This window comes from Erpetoichthys calabaricus, chromosome 7, assembly GCF_900747795.2.
Source record: "Erpetoichthys calabaricus chromosome 7, fErpCal1.3, whole genome shotgun sequence".
Classification (NCBI taxonomy): domain Eukaryota; kingdom Metazoa; phylum Chordata; class Cladistia; order Polypteriformes; family Polypteridae; genus Erpetoichthys; species Erpetoichthys calabaricus.
This window is the reverse complement of record NC_041400.2, coordinates 165444873-165464870: the sequence shown is the minus strand read 5'-3', so window position 1 is coordinate 165464870 and position 19998 is coordinate 165444873. Positions and strand designations below refer to the sequence as shown.

The following is a 19998-nucleotide window of genomic DNA, read 5'->3' as shown; positions in this document are numbered from 1 at the left end:
GGAGTTTGCATGTTCTCCCCGTGTCTGCGTGGGTTTCCTCCGGGGGCTCCGGTTTCCTCTCACAGTCCAAAGACATGCAGGTTAGGTGGATTGGCGATTCTAAATTGGCCCTAGTGTGTGCTTGGTGTGTGGGTGTGTTTGTGTGTGTCCTGCGGTGGGTTGGCACCCTGCCCAGGATTGTTTCCTGCCTTGTGCCCTGTGTTGGCTGGGATTGGCTCCAGCAGACCCCCGTGACCCTGTGTTCGGATTCAGCGGGTTGGAAAATGGATGGATGGATGTTTATTCCATAGTGCTCAACAGCTCTAATCTTTTCTATGAACATGTTATCTAGAATAAATAATGGCTAAAACAAGGCATGTAATAATATGTCTGTATTTTTTTAACACAAACACATTAAAATTATAAATGTAAAAGCAAAAAAAAAAATTAAACATTTGACAATGTATTCTGTAAAAATATCTAAATTAGACAAACAATATTTACCTCACACAATGTGTTTCTCTAGTGCACACCAGCCAAAGGTGCTTTACAGGTGCAGAATAGGTGACATAGGATTCAGATGCAGGACCCTGGAGCTTTAAGGCATCATCATTAAACACTAAGCCATTGAGTCACCCAAGACCTAATCCAATTCTTCAAAATTCACAAAAAGTATCAATATAATTGGCACAACAGCATTTTTATAGTTAAATAGTAAATCACACACTCAAGGACACTACTAGACATTAGATTATGTTGACCTCTTATGTAAGTCACTTTACATAAAAGCATCTGCTAATCAAACTTCAAAATTCACAAAAAGTATCAATATAATTGGCACAACAGCATTTTTACAGTTAAACAGTAAATCACATACTCAAGGACACTACTAGACATTAGATTATGTTGACCTCTTATGTAAGTCACTTTACAAAGCATCTGCTAAGCAAACAAATGTAAATGTAAATTAGAGGAGCACAGAAAACAGAAGGCAATTCTTCACACAAAATGAATATCAATGAAATTTAGTGGAAACAATGGCATGAACATGTTGAAGTAAAAATGCTGCAAGCTATTAAAAGGTATCTACAGTATATAAAATACTAGAAAAAATTAGTTTTTGCCAAAGAAAACTTGTGTTCTTATTAAGTTGGAAAGATGTAGGCCACAAACAACGAAGGATAAAATAGCTCAACAACAGGGATGCCAACAGCAACGAACAACAAATACTCTATAAAGATAAAATTAAATTAACATCAGAGCACAGTAAGCCATGAAATTATAATAAAAGTACAAATGAAACAAAAAATACAAAACAGTTAACAAGAGGTTAGAAAAGACTCAATGACCAAGAACAGATTGAAACCACAGCAGCTCCTTAAATACCAGAGATGGTTAAAATGACTTGAGACACAATAAGAATGTTTACACATCCAGTTCTAAGAAGCCAGAGGGTATGGGTAAAGGGGTTGTCTCGAGTGTAGAAATTCTGAAGAACTAATAGGGGCAAATTTTGAGGTGACATAGATGAAGGAGTGTGATGTGGCACCAAAAGTAATGTCTTACTATTTCCTTCAAAGTTACACCAGTCTAGTGGCATTTGTGTTCAGCTTCCGGGCACAAAGTTCTAAAAGAAGCTTCTGGCAGGATACATACATCATGTCCAAAATCTACTTTGTACGCCTATGCAAAGCTACAGATATTATAAGCACTAGTCAGTTTGTTTACATTCATTACAACATACTGTATTTTCAGACCTTTCTAATCAATTTAGAGTTAGACTCACACACGTATCCATAGAGCCAGTTTTGAGATGCCAGTTAACCTAACCTAACCACACTGTCAATGATGACATATGTCTATATTGTGCTAACAATCTTTTAGCTCAGAGGAAAATTAAAAGCTTAATTTTGATGAATATGTATTATTTACTACTCTCTATTATCTGCATAGTATTTTATAATGAAGCCACTGGATGACTATGAAACTATGAAAATAGTTTATAGGCTGGCCCTTTGCGATTCAGGGCTTTGTGATTTGTGGATCTGTCTCTTCGCGGGTTTGTCATGAATAATTAAATGGAAATTATTTTGCATGTTTTGCAGCCTATTGCAGAAACCACAGATGATGATGTAGCAGCGCTACTTAGATAGTCTTCATATCCCAGCAGCCCCGAGGAGTATTGCACCATTGGGCAGCTTCGGTGGTTGCTGTGAGGGCAGCTGGGTAAAACAAGATGAAGCTCAACTTTTAAAAGGGAGCCATTACATCATTGGGTGTCTTTTTGTTTCAACAATTCACTGCACAATTGAATTACAATTATACCAATTAAATTACATTTTTTTCTGGATTTATGTTCTTGTCCTGTGCCCACTTGTACAAATCTTCACTTACATCGGCATCACAGCATGACAAAACTTTACATAACTTTCAGGAGGCCATTCAAAGGGGATTTCATTTCATAGATACATCATAACTCATCTGCATCTATGAAACTTGACTGTGTTGTGTTTATCATTTTTTGCTTAGTGTTTTGTTGGATTAAATTTGTTTTTGTAATATTAATTATTTTTATCTGTATTATCATTAATATACACACAAACTTATTATAAGTTAAATAAGTCACTAAAGAGGTGTGTAACTACACACTTTGTCAGTAGAATGCCATGCCATCTTTGCCTTGGTAGTCAGCCTCACGCACTTGGCTTGCTTGCACATTGATTGTTCTATCTAAGGTTTCTCATGACTTTTTGCATTTTATTTAGTGTAATAAACTTAGAATACTGTAAAATCATGGTCCAAAAACGCATTAGGAAATTTTTACATGGTTAGGCTTGTGTGCTCCTAAACCCCACAAATCGCAAGGAATTAACATTTGAAAATACTGAAAAGCTACCTATATCCATTACATATGTTAAAATTACTCACACAATATGGTTAATTTTATTTCAAATATAAAGAAAATTAAATGTGCAGGTGTTCATTTCATTCATTTGCATATACAGTAGACCCCCGCGATGTTGCGGTTCAGAGTTTGCGGCCTCAGTCGTTCTTGGATTTGTTCCTTAGAACCTGACTAATAATTGTTAGCGCAAACTGCAAATATCCTCTGCAATTTTTATTCGCTTTTTTTTGTGGCAATACTGCACTGTAGAGAGAACAGGAAGCAACCGTAGAGGAAAACGCGGCTTGGGATGGTGAAAGAAGCCAATCCAAGAATGTTGTACTCTAATACAATTTGAAACTGCAACTCCAAGGAGTCCCAGCAGTCCATAAGGGTGCAGGGGCTGCTGGGGTCAAAGGATGTCAGAATGGCTTTTAAAAAGGGGGGCCGATGACCAAAAGAAAAAAAATTTTTGTAATTTGTGTTTCAAGTTCCTGTCTGTCTGCCTTCTGTTGGGTTACCTGTACTTATGCGTTTTGTCCTGGATCACTCCTGAACCCGTCCACCCATCTTAACCATTTCAGGAACTACCAGTAGGACAATTTTTATATTCCCATTCAACATGTAGATCTCTGGACTATCTATTTTCATCATTACATTTCATCCGTTGCCGCTTTTCATGGACTTTACTGTGTGTTTTGTTTGTGCTTTGTTGTATTTAATGTATAATCACCGTAAGGGGAACAGGGGTGGTATCATTGTTTTCATTTGTTTTCAATACATTCTTTATTTGCTGTTTGATTACCGGTTTGCTTTGTTTTTGTCTCCACCATAAAAATAAATAAATCACTGTCTTCTCGATGTTGTGAATCTTAGCGGCACCGGACCACTACAGCGTTATTCATTTCTCCTTGCTGCTGATTGACTGCTGCCCTGTGACACATCTCCTACTGAGTGTTTTCGTGTTTTTTGTTTTGTTCTTCTTAACCCTTAAACTGTCGCAACCGGCTATAGTCGTTTCCCAGTGCCATTTGCCAGCACGCCGGAGCTGATCAGTCAGTGCCGTACATTCGTTGAGCAGCCAGTTCATGACCACTGCCACCCCCTGCAGCACTGCAGCCTCAGTGTCTCTGGGACTCAGCCACTGCACTAAACTATCATGCAAGCATCAGCCTTTACCTCTGTGTGCTTGCGTGCAGCCAGTTCAAGCGCAGTTGGCTCGGTGATTTACTGAATTTCATCAATGTCGTCAGTTGCACCTTGTACATATTGTTCCAGTAGCTTTTTAATAGTTTTTACAGTTCATTGGCAGTGTGTAAAATGATCTGTGTTGCAGTAATTGTGATCCTCTTTGCATGAAAAAAAATGTGTTCCATTAAAATGTCACTTTTTCTTTGTGAATTGTGACGTTTACTTAAAAAGTGCAGCAAAAAAGTATTTGGTGTCCAGGGATGCATTAACCCCCAAGTATGTGGCAGTTTAAGGGTTAATGCCCCAAGATGGCACCAAAACGCCCCCCGCACCTTCTAAGGCTTCTGGCAATGAAAATGCACTTGCATGAATTACAGTACATATAGTGTTAATATCAGTGTTTTACATTCTAGCACTGTGGGAGACATACAGTGCATCTGGAAAGTATTCACAGCGCATCACATTTTCCACATTTTGTTATGTTACAGCCTTATTCCAAAATGGATTAAAATTCATTTTTTTTCCTCAGAATTCTACATACAACACCCCATAATGACAACATGAAAAAGGTTTACTTGAGTTTTTTGCAAATTTATTAAAATAAAAAAACTGAGAAATCACATGTACATAAGTATTCACAGCCTTTGCTCAATACTTTGTCGATGCACCTTTGGCAGCAATTACAGCCTCAAGTCTTTTTGAATATGATGCCACAAGCTTGGCACACCCTACCCTTGGCCAGTTTCGCCCATTCCTCTTTGCAGCATCGCTCAAGCTGCATCAGGTTGGATGGGAAGCGTCGGTGCACAGCCATTTTAAGATCTCTCCAGAGATGTTCAATCGGATTCAAGTCTGGGCTCTGGCTGGGCCCACTCAAGGACATTCACAGAGTTGTCCTGAAGCCACTACTTTGATATCTTGGCTGTGTACTTAGGGTCGTTGTCCTGCTGAAAGATGAACCGTCGCCCCTGTCTGAGGTCAAGAGCGCTCTGGAGCAGGTTTTCATCCAGGATGTCTCTGACCATTGCTGCAGTCATCTTTCCCTTTATCCTGACTAGTCTCCCAGTCCCTGCCACTGAAAAACATCCCCACAGCATGATGCTGCCCACCACCATGCTTCACTGTAGGATGGTATTGGCCTGGTGATGAGCAGTGCCTGGTTTCCTCCAAACGTGACGCCTGGCATTCACACCAAAGAGTTCAATCTTTGTCTCATCAGACCAGAGAATCATCTTTCTCAAGGTCTGAGAGTCCTTCAGGTGCCTTTTGGGAAACTCCAGGTGTGCTGCCATGTGCCTTTTACTAAGGAGTGGCTTCTGTCTGGGCCACTCTACCATACAGGCCTGATTGGTGGGATTGCTGCAGAGATGGTTGTCCTTCCTGGAAGGTTCTCCTCTCTCCACAAAGGACCTCTGGAGCTCTGACAGAGTGACCATCATGTTCTTGGTCACCTTCCTGACTAAGGCCTTCTCCCCCTGATCGCTCAGTTTAGATGGCCGGCCAGCTCTAGGAAGAGTCCTGGTGGTTTCGAACTTCTTCCACTTACGGATGATGGAGGCCACTGTGCTCATTGGGACCTTCAAAGCAGCAGAAAGTTTTCTGTAACCTTCCCCAGATTTGTGCCCTCGAGACAATCCTGTCTCGGAGGTCTACAGACAATTCCTTTGACTTCATGCTTGGTTTGTGCTCTGACATGAACTGTCAACTGTGGGACCTTATATAGACAGGTGTGTGCCTTTCCAAATCATGTCCAATCAACTGAATTTACCACAGGTGGATTCCAATTGAGCTGCAGAAACATCTCAAGGATGATCAGGGGAAACAGGATGCACCTGAGCTCAATTTTGAGCTTCATGGCAAAGGCTGTGAATACTTATGTACATGTGCTTTCTCAATTTTTTTATTTTAATAAATTTGCAAAAATCTCAAGTAAACTTTTTTCATGTTGTCATTATGGGGTGTTGTGTGTAGAATTCTGAGGAAAAAAATGAATTTAATCCATTTTGGAATAAGGCTGTAACATATCAAAATGTGGCAAAAGTGATGCGCTGTGAATACTTTCCGGATGCACTGTAGCAGTACAGTACTGTGCAGTATACGGGTTTACCTTTACATTCGTTTTTTAGGTAATGTATTAAGTTGAGTTTGTAATGAAATTAAAGCATTTTGTGAGAATATTTAAGGTTTAAACTATAAAAATAGGCAATTTTTTAACCACATCCATAATTCGTGGTTTTTCACAATTTGAAGGTGCTCTGGGAACGTAACCCCCGGGAATTTTGGGGGTGTACTGTATTAAAAATTATTGCAGTCCCTATTTACATTTGTGGTACATTCAGAGAATAAAACATTATTTTACTTCCATACCTACATAACCATTCAACACTTATCTCATCACTAAATGCTGGATGACTCTTTCTTATTACTATATGCTTCAAATTTCACTTTGACAAGCCAGTAAATGTGTAATATCATTTAATGCAAAAGCAAGTTCTTTCAGCTAATAACTCCTCTGAAAGGTGTGAACTTACAAATACCACTTCTCTCAACTCTGGCAAAGGATAATCCCTCCCTTGCATTTTTCATTACAGATTTGTGGAAATTAATGAGTCTTTGATTTACAAAGAAGCCTGTCATTGTGCAACTGAGCAATCAATGAAAACAAAAGTATATGTAACATCATTAAATAAACAGGACTTTGATACCAGAAATTAAGGTATAAAACAAATTATGTCAAATTTAAACTGAGGTTTTCATAATGCAACACTCTCACGCATCTTTTAACTTGCTCCTATTAACCTCACTTCCTACTCATTGTTTCTGTAGGAAACTTCTTACAACTGATATTGTTTGTTCTCCTTCACACCATCCTTTAACGAAATGATTCATTCTTCCACCTGCAATTCAGCTTCTTCATTTTGGATAACCTAAATTACTTACTAAAGACTCTGACTGCCAACATATCTTAGACTTAATAATGTCTGAGAAAGAAACATCAAAATATTTTTAAGAATTAATCATTCTTCATGGATCATGAAACCTATGGATAATTCCCAGTGACATTTTTTTAAATGTTCATTGATTAAAAAGTATACAAAAAAATGTTCAATGTCATGTCCAAAAAAAGGAAGTGTGCACAATGATACTGAGAACAAAACAGATTGGTAAAAACAATACACCACTGCCTTTTTTTGATAAATACAAATTCTAATATTGTAGCCTTTTATGATTAGCAACCACTCCTAAGATGCCCGAAGTGTGACCTGCTGGAGTTTGTGGGTCACATTAGGCAAAGAGTACTGTTTTGTTGTGTTTATTTACAGAAGTGGTGGCTGAAGTAGAAAGCAAACGAGACAGCCGGCTTTGTTTGATCCCTTCAGTAAACATCTAATCTTTATCCAGGGCGACGCCTCACATAATGATTTCCTACAGTGATAGAAGCAGCAGGGCAAAACACGGCTTTCCACTAAAACCTTTTTAACATATATTTGTTTTGAAGAAATGTGCATAGCTTTGCTTTCATAGATGGGGTGTCTGACTTGACTTGTACAGATCTTACATTTACAACAAAAACAACTGCTCTCTTTTGGCCTGCCCAGTCATTATTCTTTGGAAATCACTACCTCATAGCGACAGAGGAGATAAAAAGAAAAAAGTACAATAGATATTGCTAAGATGAATGCACAATTGTTTCACAAACACAAACATAAAATGAATATAGCTTTTAAGTTCATGGTATGCAATCCTTAGAAGACCTGTATAGACATATTAGTGATGACAGGCTAAATCAATTAAATACTCGCTGCTGAAACAACAACAGAACTTACTGTAACCCTTTCTGCACATTAAAATTTATCAGGTACAGTTTGATCTTTCAACAGACATGTAAAAGTATTCATCTGTGAGAGTAAATAAAAGTTTTAATGGTTTACAAGTCAAATGATATAGCAAGCTAATCAAAAATAACCTATCATTTGAGGCATGCTATATACCATATGTTTGTGCTCAATATATGTAAATGCTCAATTTTACCTTTATAATAACTTAGAAACCCAGAGAGGCAAAATGAACATTTAAAGTTTAGCCATGTTAAAGATCAATTGTGCTACAGCCAAAAGTAAACAACATATGATGATAGTTTATTAATAAAATTACAATAAACAGATTTTATATAAACACCTTTTTGGCCAAATTAAAGTATTTTTTTAGAAAAAAAATTGTGCAGGACATAATCATAAAAAAACACTGCACAAAACGGGTAAATAACTAGAAAATGTTGCATATTAAAAAGTAACAAAAATTCATCATTCAAACACTTGGGAAAGAATGTAAGGAACAGTATGAACCAATTCTGGATGAGACATTAGGCCTCAGTAACTCATGTCTAGACACAGACGGACACGCATTCACAATGGGCATATTTTAATCTGGCAATTGAAGCAATCAACTTCAACTGTTTTTCATGGACTGTGGAAGGAAAACTATAGTTCTGGGAGGAAACCCACAATAAAATCAATGCCTGAAGGCATAAAACAAAATGAATTACTGTGTCACCCTGAGTAACACCAAATCTAAAAGGCAGTTAAATAATGACTGTAGGTATCCGGAATAAAACATATTAATAAACAATAAAGGACAGTTTAACATTTCACATGTCAAACCTATAAACACAATAAATAGCAATTACCACTATAATAGCAATCCTTAGTAATCTGTAACATTCCATAATCTGCCTACAGATTAAAACAGTTTCCAGATGTTTTTGAGCCAGCTCATCTGTACTGGAATAAACTGTTTCAAAAAGTTGAAGGATATAACTATTCAAGTTCTTTCTGAACCACTCATAAAATTAAAAAAAAAATACATTTGAGCCCAGTTTTCAGTAAATTTTTAGAGGAGCAAATCCTGGCAGAAAATGTGGACAAAAAAGACCTCCAGCCTTTTTGATAAGAGGACAGCATTTAACTGGGTACACTTGCAGCGTGGAACTAGACATATGAAGTCCTTGATCACCCTGCCAGCAAGTGTATGAAAAAAAAACAATGTCCCCTCAAGCATGCCGAGAACATGCCAGCGCCCTACAGAATCAAAAAGAAGTGGGAGGCAAGGGCTTTGAGGAAGCACGGCAAGATGAACTGACATTTATCAAGCTATTCACCACACAAAAAACAAAAACTCAAAAAAATAAATTCTGAACAAAAAGTATTTGTCTAGTTTATAAGATTACCTTGAATAAGATGCATTACATGCAATATACAGGTACATTATGACACTCTTTCAAGTTATCCTGGCTATTCTGACTATATTAAAAAAATAATGTTTATTATGTTGCAAAGAATCAACATTTTACAAAAGAATGCTTTACTGAGTTCTCATTACAAGCCAATTTACAAAGCAAACTATAAAAAAACAAGACAAATTAGGAGCTCATTCAAAATGAAACGAATAAACTTTCACTGAACAAACTGCATTACTAAATATGTACTGACAACACAAGATACAGCAGATTAACAATTTGAGATTACATCAAAGTAGAGTTTTAATTACAGAAACAGGTTTAACAATGTAAAATGCAATAGTGAATTAATGGAAAATTTAAAGTTTCAAAGTTCTCTTATGATAATGAATGTATTTGTTAATTTATTTTAAACCCCTTGTTTTAATGCAGGGCCTATTCTGGCAGCACTGGGTACAAGACTGAACCAACACCGCTGGTTGCCACTCCATCGCAGATCATAATATTACTGATTGAAATTAATTTTCTCCTAAATCCCAAAAATGTTCATTTTAGTTTAAATTAAAAAAAATCAAAACTGTCCGCTAAATGAGAGCATGCATGTAAGTGTGCCATGCGTGCCTTACGTACAATGCTGCAGATGGAAACTAAACCCGGTTTCAGAAAATGCATTAATAATTATAATACATATAGCCTTCCAAAATATGAATGCTAGTTTTGGATGCGAGAAGAAACCGTTAAAATACATCGCGTACGTGGATGTCAATTTCTTGCTAGTACTACGATAACGATACCTTTACTATAATGTTATTATTAATAAATTGACGCTTTACGTTTCCGACTCGGTATATAAATAATGCAAATGTCATTATCTCCACAATTTGCGATTGCAGCGGCTGCTTTTCGAAGCTTTTAAAGGGTGCATCAGTGCAGAGAGATGGTCACTCATTAGCACACACCGGCTGCGCTCAGACAGTGCGGCTCTGTGTTCGTTGCACACTGGAACAGGTTGGTAAAGCACTGACATGGAAAACTGGATGCCAGTTTAACACAATCAAAAAAAAGTTTTCTCTCGTTCTTTGTTATGACACTTAGATCCTTCACCAGACTGTCTTTTTTGCTCTTTTTTTATGAAAATTGCTAATTTTTAAACAAGGTGACATGATACAGTCAACAGAATTTACATCTGAAATGAAGGTGGCTGACAAGAAGTAAAGAAACAGAAGCATGCAGAAGCAACACGTGTAGCAAACATTATGAACAACGGCAAAATATTAAAGTAAAGTGTTTACCTCAGTCCAGTTGTCAAAGATGCCGTCTCAGTTATTACTGGAAAAATGTAAGAAACGCTCAAAATATCCCTGTCACGTCGGACGCTGTCAGAACTGAGGAGAGTGGACAAAGTGAGGGCAACGGAAGCAACTCCGTGTTCTGTACGTGTGGTTCGTTTACCCCTTCGGTCTTAGACGCGGGTTATTATTGTTTGTATGCGCAACAGTCTGGGGGCTCCGGTGCAATCCCGTGCGAGCTGGACGAGCCACCCGCGATCTCAGAGGCGAGAACTAAAACTGAACACACGACACAACATGTCACGTCACTTCGAGCCACAGGATGCAGAGGAGTGACGGTGCGCGCGCAACCACCTGAGCACTAAAGTCGAGGAGCTGCAGCGGCCGACAGGTGAGGGAGGAGGTAAGGAGGGAGCTTGACAAGGGGACTCGCTGATTCTCCCTGAGATGTTTATGGAATTGTAAAAGGTGGATTGTATTAACTGCGAACGCCTTGGACTTGAGCTCTTGTTAGTAAGTCATCCTACAGTATTCAAATGAACAAAGTCCCAAGATTGTAGTAACTTGTTTAATATTCACACCTATTCGCGATTTTAAATAATATAAATCTGCTTGAAGAAACAAGTATACAACTCTTAAAATTGCAAGTTTAGAATTTTTGCAATTGGATAGTTCCGATTTGATACTTGGGAGAAAGCACAGGTAGTCAACACTGGAAAGTTTTAGCTTTGTGCGTGCGCTATTTAAAGCCTTTTGTTTCCCCACGAATTAATCGTCGATTCAGCTTTTTTTTTGACAATGGGAGTTGAGAACAGAATTTCAGCATAATGCCTTGTTTCTATTTTTTAAATACTTTGCTTAAATGTAATTACACGCTTGGAATGTTAAGCAAACGCCTTACTAACGTTAAGGTGGTTATATAATCGGTAACTATAAATTGAAGCCAGACCGGCTCCTTTGATGTGCAAGTATTTGTCTACTTACAATGGCCTTAAAACTGCATTAAGGATGTTTAGTAAACGGGTGAATGCTGGATATTTACGAGGATTGATACATGTAAAATATAACGTGGGGATAATATGCAATACCAAAAAGAACATTTAGTGTTCTGTTTAATTGCCTTGTGGCTTGGTTTAGTTTTGTATCATTTAATGATGAAACATCTTCAATTCCAAAAGATCCTGAATAGGCTAAGAAGGTTCAGAAAACTGCTAGATGTTTTATTGAACACACTGCATCTAGTTTATTTGACAATAATGTCTTTTAATGTTTCATTTTACTGAACACATGACAGGTTTGGTCTTTGTGACACTGCAGTGAGTTGTTTTGTGATTTGGAATGCTGGTGTGCCACCTCCGTTTATTCAAAGAAAATTACGCAGCTTCCTTACCAAAGCCCATTGTCTGAATTAAAAAAAACAAAAAAAAACAAAAGCAGGAACTGCCAGTGGGCCTCACTGTGTGCTCATGCTTCATAATCCACTTCCTTCACCAAGAAACTATTTTTTCCTACAATCTGATCTCCATCTTCCTCCACATCACTTGCTCTCTTTCTTTCTGTCTCTCTCCTGTCCAGCTGTCAACATGAATCACTACTATGTCACAAAAGCATGTGTATCTCCTATTAAAATCCCCTACCTCAAACCTGCGAAATGCTTGTGGGGTCAAAGAATGCTCATATATTATTATTACTACTTATTATTTAGCTGGTACCTTTATCCAAGGCATCTTACAATATTTGAGATAAAATTGGTTTCATTTCTTTTGTTTTTTCCATTTGGAGCACGGATTAGTCAAGTGACTTGCTCTGGTGACACAGTGTCAATAGCGACATATGAACCCACAATCTCAGTGTTTAAAACCTTAACCACTACATATTAATAGGGTGTTCAGCTGCCAAGATGCTGCCAGAATCAAGGGCACCACCATGATGACATACAGTAGATTAAGGTTAAGTACTACATACAACCTAAGGACAGGGAGAGAGAATAGATTATACATCGCTGTTTATAAGAGAGCATCTCTATATGGAAGGAAGGGCAGGCAGGTGCCGCTAGGAGCAGTAGATCCTGTCCAACATGCTGTTTCATAAATGAAACCACCAGGGGCACTGCTGATTACAAGACAAGTGCACTGTTACTGCATTCAAACAGATGGCACTCCACAAAAATATTAACACTGCTGCACAGATTTTATCACCTAACAAACAGCCTTACTCACTCACTCAACAATAACAATATTTACAGTATACAAAGAATATAGCTCAAAGTGCTTTGCAAGATGTCAAAGAGAAAGTTCCAAGAAAATAAAAACTAGATTAGGTGAGAATAATAAAAAAGAAGTCTTCTTCTTCTTCTTTCAGCTGCTCCTGTTAGGGGTTGCCACAGCAGATCATCTTCTTCCATATCTTTCTGTCCTCTGCATCTTGTTCTTTTACACCCATCACCTGTATGTCCTCTCTCATCACATCCATAAACCTTCGCTTAGGCCCTCCTCTTTTCCACTTCCCTGGCAGCTCTATACTTAGCATCCTTCTCCCAATATACCCAGCATCTCTCCTCTGCACATGTCCAAACCAACGCAATCTCGCCTCTCCCAACCGTCCAACTTGAGCTGACCCTCTAATGTACTCATTTCAAATCCTATCCATCCTCGTCACACTCAGTGCAAATCTTAGCATCTTTAACTCTGCCACCTCCAGCTTTGTCTCCTGCCTTCTGGTCATTGCCACCGTCTCCAACCCATATAACATAGCTGGTCTCACTACTGTCCTGCAGACCTGCTGATACCCGTCTGTCACAAATTACTCCTGACACTCTTCTCCACCCTTTCCACTCTGCCTGCACTCTCTTTTTCACCTCTCTTCCACAATCCCCATTACTCTATACTGTTGATCCCAAGTATTTAAACTCATCCACCTTCGCAATCTCTACTCCCTGCATCCTCACCATTCCACTGACCTCCCTTTCATTTACACACATGTATCCTGTCTTGTTCCTACTGACCTTCATTCCTGTCCTCTCTAGAGAATATCTCCACCTCTCCAGGGTCTCCTCAACCTGCTCCCTACTATCACTACAGATCACAATGTCATCAGCAAACATGATAGTCCACTGTCTAATCTCATCTCATCACCATTGCAAATAAGAAAGGGCTCAGAACCGATGCCTGATGTAATCCCACCTCCAACTTGAATGCATCCGTCACTCCTACCGCAGACCTTACCACTGTCACACTTCCCTCGTACATATCCTGTACAACTCTTACTTACTTCTCTGCCACTCCCGACTTCCTCATTCAATACCACAGCTCCTCTCAAGGCACCCTGTCATATGCTTTCTCAAGGTCCACATAGACGCAATGCAACTCCTTCTGGCCTTCTCTAAATTTCTCCATCAACATCCTCAGAGCAAACATTGCATCTGTGGTGCTCTTTCTTGGCATGAAACCATACTGCTGCTCACTAATCATCACCTCACTTCTTAACCTAGCTTCCACTACTCTTTCCTATAACTTCATGCTGTGGCTCATCAATTTTATCCACCTGTAGCTACTGCAGTCCTGCACATCCCCCTTATTCTTAAATATCGGCACCAGTACATTTCTTCTCCACTCCTCAGGCATCCTCTCACTTTCCAAGATTCCATTAAACAATCTGGTTAAAAACTCCACTGCCATCTCTCCTAAACACCTCCATGCTTCCATAGGTACAGTGCATCCAGAAAGTATTCACAGCGCATCACTTTTTCCACATTTTGTTATGTTACAGCCTTATTCCAAAATGGATTAAATTCATTTTTTTCCTCAGAATTCTACACACAACACCCCATAATGACAACATGAAAAAGTTTACTTGAGGTTTTTGCAAATTTATTAAAAATAAAAAAACTGAGAAATCCCATGTACATAAGTATTCACAGCCTTTGCTCAATACTTTGTCGATGCACCTTTGGCAGCAATTACAGCCTCAAGTCTTTTTGAATATGATGCTACAAGCTTGGCACACCTATTCTTGGCCAGTTTCACCCATTCCTCTTTGCAGCACCTCTCAAGCTCCATCAGGTTGGATGGGAAGTGTTAGTGCACATCCATTTTAAGATCTCTCTAGAGATGTTCAATCGGATTCAAGTCTGGGCTCTGGCTGGGCCACTCAAGGACATTCACAGAGTTGTCCTGAAGCCACTCCTTTGATATCTTGGCTGTGTGCTTAGGGTCATTGTCCTGCTGAAAGATGAACCGTCGCCCCAGTCTGAGGTCAAGAGCGCTCTGGAGCAGGTTTTCATCCAGGATGTCTCTGTACATTGCTGCAGTCATGTTTCCCTTTACCCTGACTAGTCTCCCAGTCCCTGCCACTGAAAAACATCCCCACAGCATGATGCTGCCACCACCATGCTTCACTGTAGGGATGGTATTTGCCTGGTGATGAGTGGAGCCTGGTTTCCTCCAAACGTGACGCCTGGTATTCACACCAAAGAGTTCAATCTTTGTCTCATCAGACCAGAGAATTTTCTTTCTCATGGTCTGAGAGTTCTTCAGGTGCCTTTTGGCAAACTCCAGGCGGGTTGCCATGTGCCTTTTACTAAGGAGTGGCTTCCGTCTGGCCGCTCTACCATACAGGCCTAATTGGTGGATTGCTGCAGAGATGGTTGTCCTTCTGGAAGGTTCTCCTTTCTCCACAGAGGACCTCTGGAGCTCTGACAGAGTGACCATCAGGTTCTTGGTCACCTCCCTGACTAAGGCCCTTCTCCACCGATCGCTCAGTTTAGATGGCCGGCCAGCTCTAGGAAGAGTCCTGGTGGTTTCTAACTTCTTCCACTTACGGATGATGGAGGCCACTGTGCTCATTGGGACCTTCAAAGCAGCAGAAATTTTTCTGTAACTTTCCCCAGATTTGTGCCTCGAGACAATCCTGTCTCGGAGGTCTACAGACAATTCCTTTGACTTCATGCTTGGTTTGTGCTCTGACATGAACTGTCAACTGTGGGACCTTATATAGACAGGTGTGTGCCTTTCCAAATCATGTCCAATCAACTGAATTTACCACAGGTGGACTCCAATTAAGCTGCAGAAACATCTCAAGGATGATCAGGGGAAACAGGATGCACCTGAGCTCAATTTTGAGCTTCATGACAAAGGCTGTGAATACTTATGTACATGTGCTTTCTTAATTTTTTTATTTTTAATAAATTTGCAAAAATCTCAAGTAAATGTTTTTCACGTTGTCATTATGGGGTGTTGTGTGTAGAATTCTGAGAAAAAAAATGAATTTAATCAATTTTGGGATAAGGCTGTAACATAACAAAATGTGGAAAAAGTGATGCGCTGTGAATACTTTCCGGATGCACTGTATATCATCTGGACCAACGGCCTTTCCATTTTTCATCCTCTTCATAGCTGTCCTTACTTCCTCCTTGCTAATCCGTTGCACTTCCTGATTCACTATCTCCATATCATCCAACCTCTTCTCTCTCTCGTTCTCTTCATTCATCAGCCTCTCAAAGTACTCTTTCCATCTGCTCAACACACTCTCCTCGCTTGTGAGTACGTTTCCATCTTTATCCTTTATCACCCTAACCTGCTGCACATCTTTCCAAGCTCGGTCCCTCTGTCTAGCCAATCGGTACAGGTCATTTTCTCCCTCCATAGTATCCAACCTCTCATACAACTTATCATACGCCTTTTCTTGTCTCTTTGCCACCTCTCTCTTCAGCTTGCACCTTATCTCCTTGTACTATTGTCTACTTTCTGCATCTCTCTGACTATCCCACTTCTTCTTTGCCATCCTCTTCCTCTGTATATTCTCCTGTATTTCCTCATCCCACCACCAGGTTTCCTTTTCTTCCTTCCTCTTTCCAGATGTCACGCCAAGCACCCTTCTTGCTGTCACCCTTACTACTACTGCTGTAGTTTCCCAGCTGTCTGGTAACTGTTCACTGCCACCCAGTGCCTGTCTCACCTCCTCCCTAAACTCAACCTTGCAGTCTTCCTTTTTCAACTTCCGCCATTTTATCCTTGGCTCTGCTCTCACTCTCTTCCTCTTCTTGATCTCCAATGTCATCCTACAGACCACCATCCTATGCTGCTTAATTACACTTTCCCCTGCCACCACTTTGCAGTCTTCAATCTCCTGATCAACTGTTCTGCATAGGATGTAATCTACCCGTGTGCATCTTCCTCCACTCTTGTACGTAACCCTGTGTTCCTCCCTCTTCTTAAAATACGTATTCACCACAGCCATGATAAGGTAAGATGGCCAGGAGGACAGAAACAAAAATCCAGCTAAGCTAGAGAAAAAAACAAAATCTGCAGGGGTACCAAGGCCAAAAGACCAATGAGCCACCACTAAGCGTTTTACCTAACACAAATGAGCTTAAATCATTCCTCACTTTTTCCAGGCTTCATCTGAGAGGATTCAATGCAGTCGGTCTCGTTGACAGCTGGGGCACTCGCCTTCATCCCAACATCAGAGGTGGCTGCATAGGACTTTGTTCAGGTGGTGGTGGTGGCAAAAAACTGGAAAAGAAAGCAGGAAAAAAGAAGAGATTTGTAAAGATTGCAAATCCCCAAAGAATGTGATAATTCTGTGCCTGTATAGTCAATTAAGAGTACAACTAAAAATGTAACTAAGAAAAAGTAAAATTTAAAAAGTGGGTTTTTAGCGTTTTTTTAAAGAGTTCCATAGTATTAGCCTGGTGAATTTCTTTCAGTAAAGTATTCCACATTTTTGGTGCATAAGAGTAAAAGGCTGCTTCACCACTTTGTTTATGCTTGGCTCTTGGAATTAAGTGGACAACCATTAGAAGATCTAAGGTTACAACTTGGAGTGTAGGGGAAAAGGCACTCTAAAATATAATCATGACCAAACATGGTGAAACATTACCAACTCATTTGATAGGACAAAGGTCATGTCAGGTCAGGTTGGGGGGGCATGCACTGATACAGAGCATTGCTGCACCCACCACGCAACGGAACAGCTCCAGATCCTGGTTGGCATCCCTCCAGGCAGACACGCAGTCCAGTCCCACCCTCCAGAAATGACCCTTAATCTGCTGCAGCCAGGTGTTATGTGTCCCTTTGGCCTGGTCCTGTGAGACGGATCACCCTCGGGGAATTGCGCCACATGGCTGTAGCACTGCAACCGACGATCCCTCACAATGCAGGTAATGTGCCTCATTCGGGACTCCATGAGCAACCACTCATTCGACACAAAGTCAAACCAGCGGTACCCAAGGATTCTTTGAAGAGACACAGTACTAAAGGAGTCCAGTCTTCGTCTCAGGTCACTGGATATGTCCATGTCTCGCAACCATATAGCAAGACAGGAAACACCAGAACTCTAAAGACTTGGATCTTCGTCCTTTTGCACAGATATCAGGAGCACCACACACCCCTTTCCAGTGACCTCATGACTCCCCACGCTCTCCCAATCCATTTATTGACTTCATAGGGAGAGTCACCAGAGATGTGAATGTCACTGCCAAGGTAAGTAAACCAATAGGGTTTATTTAATCTGAAAGATGTAAAAATCTATAAAACATATTCATTGGGTTTAATTAAACTAATTAGATTACTTCTAAAGAAGTAAGCAGACTCTATGTAAGAGTGCCATACCATGTGGAGTAAACGTCTATAGAATCAGTGATTTTCTGTTTTTTTAGATTTATCTATATAATTTCATTATTACTTTAAAATTGTCCTTTTTTTAGTTTTGGTCAATGGCAACCATTCCTTACTAAATGCAGCAAGTTTCCATATTGTAAAACATCAAAGTCTAAATGTGATTGATTGTTATAGCAACTGCTGTTAAATTTACATAAATACAGAAGAAGAAAAACCAGATTAAGGTACTGCTTTACAACTAAATTAGTTCTACTTCCTGATGTCAGGGTGCATTTTTAATTTGACTCTATATGCCACCTTGTGTTGTTGAAAAAGAACATTTGGCTTGTAGATTTTAAGGATTTTGTTTTATTGAATTATTAATTTTTTAAAATTATAAATCAAATGGAACAATTCTACTGTTTTACATAATTACTAAGAAATGTCACCTACATACTTTCACCAAAACATCACAACATATTTTAACAGTTTAACACACTAAACATTAAACATAAACATTGTGAATTTTCCCTTGGGATTAATAAAGTATCTATCTATCTATCTATCTATCTATCTATCTATCTATCTATCTATCTATCTATCTATCTATCTATCTATCTATCTATCTATCTATCTAATCACAGAATTAGTAGTCTCTGTATGTGCTGGTTTGACTTATATATCATGCTGAAGTTTAACAGAATATGCCTAAATTATCCCATATACGTGATCTCACAATCTATTTGACAATGTTTCTATGTCTGTCATTTTCATAATTTGCTATGGCTTAATGAGTCACTCTTGATAATTATTTTCTTTTGCCAGACACTACAATACAGTTGATGATGACTCAACACTAACCAGCATACAGCAGAGTGTATTGTTTCCAATATTATTAGAATGGGATGAAGCATTAGGGGATTTTCCATTTTTGTTGCTTTCTTTGCTTCTCCATATTCGCTTACTTGTAACAGCATTGATTAGTGTTTTATGTAAAGGTCATTGCCAATACATGTTAATAATTAATAAGCACACTTGTGGTATATACGTTATCTGTAGAACTGTAAATGCAAAGTACAGTGACTGCTTTGTTCTTGCTGATAATTTATATTTGACAGGAAAATTCTTTGCGGTGTTAGAAAAAATAGTCTTTCAAATCTTAATAATGAAAGATAGTTTTTATTTTTATTGAAAAATTAAGACTAAGCCTACTTCTGTTGCCCTGCAACCAGGTCCTCCAATTTGCAAGGAAAACTCAGGGGTTGGTAGCAGGACTGGCACTGCAGCCACTGTTAAAAAAAATTCACACTATTCCATTCCATTCTTCCTAGTGTGCTGCTGAGGTGTCACCCGTTGCATGGCCGCACTCAGGTCGTAATTTGGGATCCTGAGGTGGTCTGTCATGTGGTAGGTGTAGAAACAGGCTGTATCAGTTACATGCTCCCAGCCTACTGCTGTCATTTTTTGTTTAAATAAATATACATTATGTATTTTATAAACGGTCTTGACATATTCCAACTTCTAGAGGTAAATGTAGACTTTGAGATGCCCAGTTTTTCATCTCAATAAGATGTTTATCACAATTTAAAGAACAGAAACAGATAAAAGTATAGTTTCACAAAATAACACCTACAGTATAAGCCCCACTTAGCCTAGTTTTCATAGTGATAGGTGTAATAAGAGAGGAAGATTCACAAGAGCTTATCATTGAAAGCTTTAAGTAAATGAGTCTTTTTATTACTCCATGTTGTCAGAAGCTGGTGATGTTCCTATGTTTCACGACCTACATAAAATAAAATACATAAGCCATCTCAATCACTG

The 19998-nt window shown here is 39.1% G+C and overlaps 1 protein-coding gene across 2 annotated transcripts in view; it reads right to left on the bottom strand.

Annotated features, from left to right (window-relative positions):
- Positions 1-10821, bottom strand: part of arhgef28a (Rho guanine nucleotide exchange factor (GEF) 28a) — a 281479-nt gene extending 270658 nt beyond the window's left edge. For both annotated transcript variants that reach the window (XM_028805674.2, XM_028805675.2), the window contains exon 1: positions 10583-10821. The gene's annotated coding sequence lies outside the window, so the exon portion shown is untranslated. The remainder of the gene's footprint in view (positions 1-10582) is intronic.
- Positions 10822-19998: the final 9177 nt, after the last annotated feature.